General features: G+C 30.3%; 1 pseudogene; it reads right to left on the bottom strand.

The window, feature by feature from the left end:
- The window catches only part of LOC109829019, a 13345-nt pseudogene continuing 13131 nt past the window's right edge, over positions 10198–10411 (bottom strand).

The following is a 10411-nucleotide window of genomic DNA, read 5'->3' as shown; positions in this document are numbered from 1 at the left end:
ACCGCGAGAAACTGCTCAAGATTAGCCGCCATCTCTATAGAATTTGGTGACTAATTAATTAAGCGAGAACTTATATAAAGAGAGAGGCGCGTGCACGAGGGTCGTGGAGAATGAGGGGATGCCACGTGGAGAGTTAGTTCCGTACGGCGGACGGGAGAGCTGGCGGGATTTTGGGATGTGCTCTGTCAGGGGTGGGGTCGGAGTGCTTTATCTGGGCCGTTTTGGATTCATGTACGTACTTGCAGATGAATACGAATTATTAGCAGAGGAGCTTGTGACACAACAATTCGGATATGTAAGATGATCTGAATTGTGTACTAGATACAGGGGTGCATTCCATCCGGATACAGTTCGGATATGATACTTACTATATTCATATCCGTTTACTCATCCCGGATAGGGATACAGATATATCTTGATAAAGAAAAATCCATATCAAATCGAATACAAATACGGATATACACTTGGATATATAAGAGGATGCGCATGTAGACATAGAACGGATATGAGAAAACTAGATATTATTAAAAATGATTAATATATTTGAAAAGCTAAGATTAGAAATTTTAATCATCAAAATTAACATCAAATACATAATCTAAGGATTAAAATTATCATAACAGTATGATTAATATATATTCGTATATTTCTGATAAGGATCCAAATATTTCACTACAAAATCATATATGTAAATATATCCTATCGGTTATATATTTGAAAAACCATGTCCGTATCCTAACGAATATGGTTATGGATATTTCCTCGGATACAGATACAGTTTAACATCCCTAACTATATATGTTAATGATACGTCAGTTAAGAATATATAGTGTGAAGGGACATACACTTCCTTCGTCTACTATAATTAAGTAGATTTATTGTAATTTTTGGATAAATGTGAATATATCAGGAAATATTTTTCTAAAATATACATACTAATGCGGTTACTATTAAAATGATCAAAATAGCCTAGCTAGTGGATATCCAAATATTTTGATGTATATTAGTATCACAAAACTCACTGTTATCTGACTTGCATAATGCCAAAAAAAAAGGTTCATCATAACACCAAGTATAGTTAAATAGTAAACATAAGGAAATATGTTTTTCTTAAACATCGACAGTAATGGGGTTACTATTAAACTGATCAAGATATCCTAAATATAGATATCCAAATATCTGGACGTATATCCTAAAACTCACATCTATTTAATTTAGGGAAATGCAACACAACAACAACAAAAAAAGTTCATCATAATGCTACGAATAATTAAAGAGAAAACTCCTTCAAGGTTGGTATCCAGATAAAGGTCTAATTATTTTTGGATAAACAATGGAGCTTCATTCTTGAGTTCGACTCACAGGTATCTGAATATGTATTTACAAGAAAAACAATATAAAGATATTTGAAGATGTGCAAGATATCGTACAACTTGTCTTAAAATAGTGGGTTTGTACATCACAATATTGACACTGATTATTACTGACACTTGACTCAATGGAAAAGCTTTTCCTTCTTAGGGGCTATTTGTTTTGCCTAAAAAAAGAGGGAAATCAAAGAATAGAAAACCTATTTCTAAGAAAAATTGTTTTGAGGTTATTTGGTTGGCTAAAAAAGAAGAAAATCAAATAACGAGAGATGAGTTGTCACATTATTATTGGATGATGTGGGTGATTTTTTAAGAAAATCGATTTCCTAGCTTTTTCGGAGGAAATGGGTGAAAATAAAATGTTAATGAGATGAGATGAGTTGTCACCATATTATTGGATGATGTTAGTGATTTTTAAAGATGAGATGTGATGTAGATGAGATGAGTTGGATGATGTGACTCATTTCTTGTGTTTAGTTTATTTTTAGGAGATGATATGAGATGAGTTGTGAAATAAAAATAATATTTTATTGGATATTATGGTGAGTTTTAGGGATGAAAATGGATGAAAATAATATTTTATTGATTTCCATGTACCCTTTTCCTTTTTTTTTATCTTTAGGAAACCAACCAAACAACCCCTTAAGATAAAGCCATATAGAAAGTTGGAAGAAGAAATTTTCAAAAAAGACCCAATCTACACTTTTATTTTAAATATCGACCCAGTCCTCACTTTATTACAAAAATTAACCAAGTTTCTGGCCACGTCAACATCGTGGCTAAAAACTGCATCGTTTTAAAAATTTTAAATTTCTAATTAGTCAGGGTTGGCAACAAGTGTGATTACCAGAGCTAAAAAAGTTAGGGTTACGAAACCCAACTATTTTGGTCGGGGTTCTCAACCCTAACCATTTGGCAGACACTCCCCATATGGTGTACGGAATAGTTAGGATTCTCAATCCTGTCCATTTGGCAGACCGTGCACCAAAAATGGTCGTGATTCCCAACCCCGAGCATTTGGCAAAGACCCTCCAACCCACAGACTTGCTGGAAAATCTCCTCTTCTGCTGAAATATAGTTAGATTTTCTGATTTTTTACTTCTTCATCCTCAACTTGATAAAGCTCGTTCATGTAAAAGTTTTCATGACCCTCTGGGAAGGTTTGCTAATATCTGAAAGCATTCCATTTATTTGATATATAAAGGTTTTGTATAGATTAAAATAAATGTATAAAATTGCATGTAATCATATCTATTAAAAACTAATATACTTGCATCCAAATAGAATCTGACCATCGAGAACAGGGATCTCCCTTAAATTTGGTGTTCCCAAATGCATCGATCTCATCAGTTGCATTGATTGGTATATTCATGTAATTATTTCGTAACCACTTGAGCTTGATCTTACCACCCTTCATATTAAGGGCTTGACCCAGTAATCGTTCACACACTCCTCTCCAGTTGAAGTCATCGGTACTCGTAACAACATATGCATCCACTTTGAGGTTAAGTAAAAGCCCTACATCCCGCAGAGTAATAGTTAACTCTCCTTGATGCATGTGGAATGTATTTGTCTTGGGACTCCATCATTCAATCAATGTCGTTAAGAGAGGCCAATCGAGTCTTACCCATTTTATTTTTGAACATTGAAAAGAACCTGCTTGAAGAACATAATATTAGACCCGTGGATCCGTCATCCCAACTCAAATGTGCACGAGTATGATCAACAATAGTAATACTCGGGACTTGCGTATATTAAACAGTTTAAATGATCACGTAACAGTAATAACATTAAAATTTTAAAATGATTAAAAATAATAAAAAATTACCTCCCCTGAGTCTATCTTCACGGATCGATGTCGATCTTGGTCATATAGGACATCATATGCCAATGGTCTCGCCTACATACTATAAATATTTGTATATATCATCCTCCCTTTAAAAGTACGAGTTGGAAAAAATCTTTCCATGGTAAATATTACCCTTAATTTTTTAAAAAAGATATTATTATCCTAATCTATTCTAATTTTCCTATCTTCTTTGAATTTATAATTAAATGATCTATCTTATCTATAATGAGACTTAACATGTTATTGGATATATGTGATATGTTTGATATAATTCAAATCTTTTACTTATTTTAATTTGCCGAAAAATCTAAAAAATATATGCTAGCCAGCACCTAAAAGTTTTTGGACCTTGTAAAAATATTCTCTATGTTTTTAAATTGTAAAAAACACCCCAACAAATTCAACATTTTATTAAAACATATTAAAAATTATAAATTTTACTTATTTTAATTCAGTGAGAAATCTAAAAAATATATGCTAGCTAAAAAATAAAAGTTTTTGACATTGAAGAAAATATCTTATAAGTTGAAAAATGCAAAAAACACTCCTAAAATTCAAAACTTGTAAAAAACACCTTGAAAATTTTAAACCTATAAACACACTAAAAACCTAAAAATAACACAAACAACCCCAAAAATTTATAAAATTTACAATAAAACTCTAAACTTTTTATAAATTATAAGATAAGACTCTCAAGATTGTAAAATTTATAAAAATCCTGATAATTTTTAACCTAATAGTACATTAGAAATAAATGAGTTACAAATATCTCCTGCATAATTTATAATTTATAGAAAAAGTTTAAAAATTATAAACGAACACTCAAAATTCAAATTTTACAAGAAACACCCTGAGAATTTCAAACTCATTAGTAAATTAAAAATATAGGAATTATAAATAGTCTATAAACAATTTATAATATATAGAAAATGCCTATATATAAGTTTAAAAAATTACAAAAAAAATCACTAATATTCATAATTTACAAAAAAAATCATTATGAGAATTTCTAACCTATAGACACTAAAATGAATATACAAAATTACTAGCAACCCCTAGAAAATAAAAAATTTACAAAAAATATCATACTCCCTTTAAAAGTATATGTTTAGGTAAAAAATTTCATGGTCAATATTACCCATAACTTTTTTTTAAAAGAACATAACTAATTAAAAATCTATTAGATTTGAAATTTACAAAAAAAAAAAAAAAAAACTTAAAGTTTAGTACATTGCAAATTACCCCTTCAAAGTTAGAAAATTTTTAATAATTTTTTGTAGTTCCTTGATTTTAATATAATTTTTAATAGTTTTGTGTATTTGTTAATTATAAAAGTTTAGGGTGTTTGTTTTTACAATTTTAAAAACTTTTGAGGGTATTTCTTTTATAGTTTTCTAAATTTTCATTATGTTTTAGTTTAATGTATAGATACATCAATTAATGATGATATTGAAGAGTAAGTCATTCTTAAGATGTATTAGGCTATAGTTAAGTGTGCACATCACTATTCCTAGACAGTAAAGTTTATACATGCAAAAAATTTTCAAATAATCCATATTGTGGTTAAAAGGTTTTTGACTTTAATATTTTATTTTTTATAAATTATATTTAATGTGAACCCACCATATATTTTTAATTGTGGTCATTATAATTTTAAAACGTTTAATCGATTGACTACATAGGTATATAGACCATAGATTACTTTACTTTCTCGCATGAGCTAATATATGGCACTTAATAATTTAAATTATATTTATTTATTTATTTACCTACAGGATAATACAATTTCAATTCTTATTTTTTACTTGAGATTTATTTTATAGTTACACGTATCAAATTAATAACTAAAATAATAATTATTTATGCTTAAATTAGGATGATTATAGTTGATCACTCACTATAAAAAAATTATGAAGATATATACCTTACTTTCTATAACTCTCTGCATTACCCGTGTATATTTTATAAATTAGTTATTAATTTGACGTATTAAATTACTTTTTCTTTTTAGAAATTTCTTCTATGACTTTTGGATTACGTAATCACTATGTCACCATTCTAGCATAGAAAGGATATCATTCTAAATGGCTTCAAGTCAATGTTTAAGTTGAACTGAAGTATATACTATTATTACTATGTGTATATATTTTTTAAGAAAATCATATTGACACTTTTTAAACTGAAAAGAATATTCTAACCTCTGATATTATAAAAATAAAATATAGCCAATTGAGTGACTAGCAAAAGAGGACTTACATCAGAAAAGTATGAATAATAAGATAAAGAGGAAAGGTAATGACATTATCAACAGTATTACCAATATCAAACTATAATGTAAAATTAATCTATTTTGTGAAGCTCAACTACTTGCTATAAGCATCAAGGTTTCTATATATATACTTTATAATTTATTAAAAATGGTATATAATCTTATATAATAAAATTAATTTAATACTAAATAGTAATATCATTGTAAATGAGCAGTTACAAAGATATTAAGGACTAACATGTATGTATTTAAGATTTTAGGATGAATATCTTAATAACCTATTTATATAAGCACACCCACTTTGTCACATATTCTGTTCACTCTTCTCCTCGCTCATTCTCCACCAATTTTACTGTCATGCTCGAATAGAAATATAATTCATGTCGGTGAGGTCTTCTCTCCCTCTATCCCTCGATCTTATTTTTTAAAAAATTAGTTTCTTTAATATTTTTTTAATAATTTCTTGGATCCATTTCAGGCTTTATTCTATGAAGTGCCTTGTTAGATTCAATTTAAATATAATTTTATTCTAATTGTTATTTTTTCCTATTTATAGGTCAATTAATTACCATAATGTTTAGGTCTTTTCATCCATTTTGTATTTTTAATTAACAGTTTATTTTAAGAGAATTTTTAAAAATATCACTTTTTAAAAATATCAGCAAAATCGACTATTTACATAATAATTAACAAAATTGACCTCTTTTTTGCCACACCATAAAGACTAGCAACAAAGAGGTCAATTTTGTATAAAAATTATCTTTAAAATACACGGGACTAATAATCATGTGTAATTAGAGAACATTAATTACAAAAGTAATTAAAGTCAAAAAATACACATGACGACCACTCTTGCGTATTTTGTAGTTAGAACCAGAAAATACATGAGACTAATGTATATGTCCTATATACAATATAATTGTTCTAGGCAAGTGAGCTATAATAGCATTTTTCATTCACATTGTTTGGAGTAAGATTTGATAGGGACCTTGCATCAAAGAGATTCTTTTATATTTAAAGTACATGGCAAAATATATTATAATCTCCCTGTTCTAATTTTGCAAAAAAATAATTCTTCATACTTTTAATTTTACTTCTATGGTACGGAGAATGAGTTATAAAATTGAATAAGAATATTAGATAATATAAATATGAGTAAAACCACAACTAAAAGTTAATGTGAATATGAGTCAAACCACAACTAAAAGTTTAATAGACATATTGCAAGTAAATTCATATGCAAAATTTCTTTGCAAATTGAATGATCATCCATATTTTAAAGACTTCAAGATACTAATAAACAAAGATATTATACTAGATCAATGTATTTATAACTCACAAATAGTATATCACATGGTGACAGTCTAGGTTGAATGAAACAATGATAATATTTTATTTGAAAGAGAGATTATTGTGTTGATAATCAATCCTGCAAAAAACTTTATTTTCTCTTTTATTTTTATTCTATTTTTTATCAATTTAAATACCCATAATATTTGACCACATGTATTGCACGTGCAATCTAATTAGTAAAGCTAAAATGTGTCAGTATTATGGCATATGATAAACAGAATTAGAAGTAAATTACATAATTTAAGAGTATGCATTGACTTACAAATGAAGTAGAGTAAAATTATAAATTAAATAAATTATACTCATTAATTGCTATATATTTGGAGTGATAGGACAATGAGATCTATTATGGTCCGGTTGTGGTAATATCCACACCTTTTTTTTGGAGCTCCTTCCCGTCCTTCATCCATATGTGTGCTGATCGCGAATGTTCAGCTTGTCTCTTATATTCAGGAGGTAACACATGTGGCCTGTTATAGGGTGACCAGTAACGACTATTTTTAATGGGATGGAAACACAACTTGTATGAATATCTATAGTAGATTGATTGATACCACTCATAAGCGATACGAAGTATTTGCACCCCCAAATTGGACGAAACTACTATAACATATGAACATGACAATTTTTGCAATTGTGGTGTGTTGCAAGTGCATGCACATTGTGTCCCTCGTAAATTGATAGTGTAATTATGACATTGTTTGTTTGTAGTCTGTCATTTATCTATAGCAAATCTAACAATCTTTGTTGATCTCGCTTGCACAATACGAGACCCTACAATCTCTTTATTTTTTGGTGTCAATAACGTCACCCATTTTGTTCCATCCTCTCGCTGCTTGACAAAATAGTGATTGAGTCTATAAAATATCCTCATAACCAACGCTTATATGGGCATTGCTCGAGCTCCCTTCAGTACACCATTGAAGCTTTCAGAACAATTAGTTGTCATCATGCAAAACTGATTCCCTCCATCTTTACTATATGATATTTCAATGAACCTCGTATCAAGCACTCTATCAATTATATCATCGGGAGTTAGTTTAAGCTTGTTCTTTAATTTTGGCATAATCAACTGCGTTATATAAGAGGTAGATGCACCACTATGATCTTGCTCTAATATCGGATTGCTACATGTTTGAACACTGTGGTATTTTGTGATCCTAAAATGCCCATTATGTTTCTTTTCGGCAAATGCATATAACTTCCAAGTACATGCGTAGTTAGCTTTATTTTTCTCGGCCTGATCTTTTCTTTCTGTATTCATAAAATAAATTGCATCATAACTTGTGCGATTGCTTTTAACTTACTTGAATTTGACATTATTTTTGATAGAGTAATCACAAATAACATCAACCAATTGGTCCTTAGTCTCGAGTAAATCTCCATTTAAAAGTGAAGTCCTCATTTCTTCTACCAGTTGAACTTTGGTCGATGGTAATATCTTGTACTGTGGAAGAACGAATCCACTTATCATCTTCAAACTCATCAGAAGGTGGCTCTTCGTACTTAACATATTTATTATTAACATAAGCCTCATCAGGCCATTCCAAACTCTCTTCAACATCTTTAATCACAAATTACATGCTATCAATTGGTGCACTATCTTGTTCTTCACATTTAAAATCGTTGCTTCTTTCATTCTCTTCAATCGATGCCCCTCTTCACAGCCTCATATTTTCATAAGGGGCTTCATTGTTCATAACATTTGATGTTCCCCTAAATGAAGGTGCACTTAGATATTAAAATTGACTCCACTCCATTTCACTCAAAAAAGAAAGAAAACCGTCAGATTTAACTCCCAAATCTAACATGCGTGAGAATTCTCCTGGAGGTTTGAACATTTAGCAAAAACTACATGAAAACTTTTTAATAAACAATTCTACCGTTGATTGCGACTTGCTCAAATTAAACATAACACTCATATGATGATCGTTTGAGATCTCAACTGCAGACGTTTTATCAAAAGTTATGGGCAAATTGCATATTATTTTTAGTCGGTACTCTTGTGGATCATTAACGGTACCATTACCTCTCCAATGTACATTGGCATTTTATTCATTCCATAATTAATTCTCTCACCATAAGAGCAAGCAATAAAAACCATATTGTTTAACCTATAAAAAAAAATTAGATTATATCATTTAAATGCAAAAATTTTAAAAAAAGTTTTATTAGGCCATTGAATAAGAGAGGGAAACCCTAGACACAAATAATCTCATAATCGTATAATTATAATTTTGATCAAAAACTCTAAACCCCAAAATGAAAACCCTAAACCCTAGTAATGAGAGCATTATATGCCCTAGAAGTTTAATTTCAATTAAAAGAATTCACACAAAAAAAAATTGAACCACCACAAAAAATAGTGATTGATATTAAATTTCAAAGCCTAGAAATTGGATTTTGATGAAAACCCTAAATCTGAATGATGAAGAAAAGAGAAAAAACCTAAATTTTTAAATGTTAAAAGAGGAGAGAAGGAAGAGAAATTACCCTAGAGATCTTTTGGAAACTTCCTTGATGAATTTTGGCCACAAAAATGGGGTTGGGAGACTCGGGTAGGCAGATGAATGGGAGAGACCAGAGTTAGAGAGAGAAAAAAATCGACACAGTAAGGAAAGAAGGGATCGATTGGTATATATGAGCGAACGGGACCCACCACAAATAGTCGTGGTGGGTCAGGATTTTCACAACCTTTCTTACATTGTTGTGAATAACACATAGTTGTAAGGGTAGGGAAAGACGCTGGTCCTAATTATCGGTTGCCAACCATGACTACTTAGGAATTTAATTTTTTTTTAAATGACCCAGTTTCTAGTCACGATGCTGACATGGCCAGAAACTAGGTCGATTTCTATAATAAAGTGAGGACTGAGTCGATTGTTGAAATAAAAGTATGGATTAGGTCTTTTTTGAAAATTTCTTCAAAGTTGGAACTCTCCATAATCTACCTTTTACAAAAGAAAACCAAAAAAATGTCCATTTTGAATTCTCGTAAAGGTAATCTCGTTCATTGACACTGAACAAGTTCGAGAAGTCATTGGAATCTGATTCCTCGAAGTATAATCAGCTGGGAGTACAGAAAAACTCATGGACAACTCTACCTACAAACTTTGACCAAAGATGTTGGGACTACATTCTAAACATAAGAAAGAAAGAAAATAAAATAAAAAGTTCACTAAAGATGCTGCCGCCGGTCCAACCTCAAAACTTTAGACCATAGTCCCTAAAGATCAGATATAGACCGTCCAGTTTTTGTGCCAAATTTGAAGGAACACACAAGGCCAACTTTTATGCAGACCCAACCCAACTTGGGTACATTTTTTTCTGACTAGGTTGCAATATAAACTCGACACTCATTACAGTTAAAATGATATTCAATAATCAACCGGCTGTTATTTCATCCTCCTGCACTTATGAATTAATCCCTGAGGGGTTCACCTACCCACAACGCTAGTTATACAAACTATATACAAAATAATAACATGACCCTCAAGCGAAGTCCTGACTCAAAACTGCGAAAAAGGACTAATTTCCATATATTCTTACATATATACACATTTTGTGGCA

Source organism: Asparagus officinalis, chromosome 1 (genome assembly GCF_001876935.1).
Source record: "Asparagus officinalis chromosome 1, Aspof.V1, whole genome shotgun sequence".
NCBI classification, from domain to species: domain Eukaryota; kingdom Viridiplantae; phylum Streptophyta; class Magnoliopsida; order Asparagales; family Asparagaceae; genus Asparagus; species Asparagus officinalis.
This window is presented reverse-complemented; position numbering and strand designations above follow the sequence as displayed.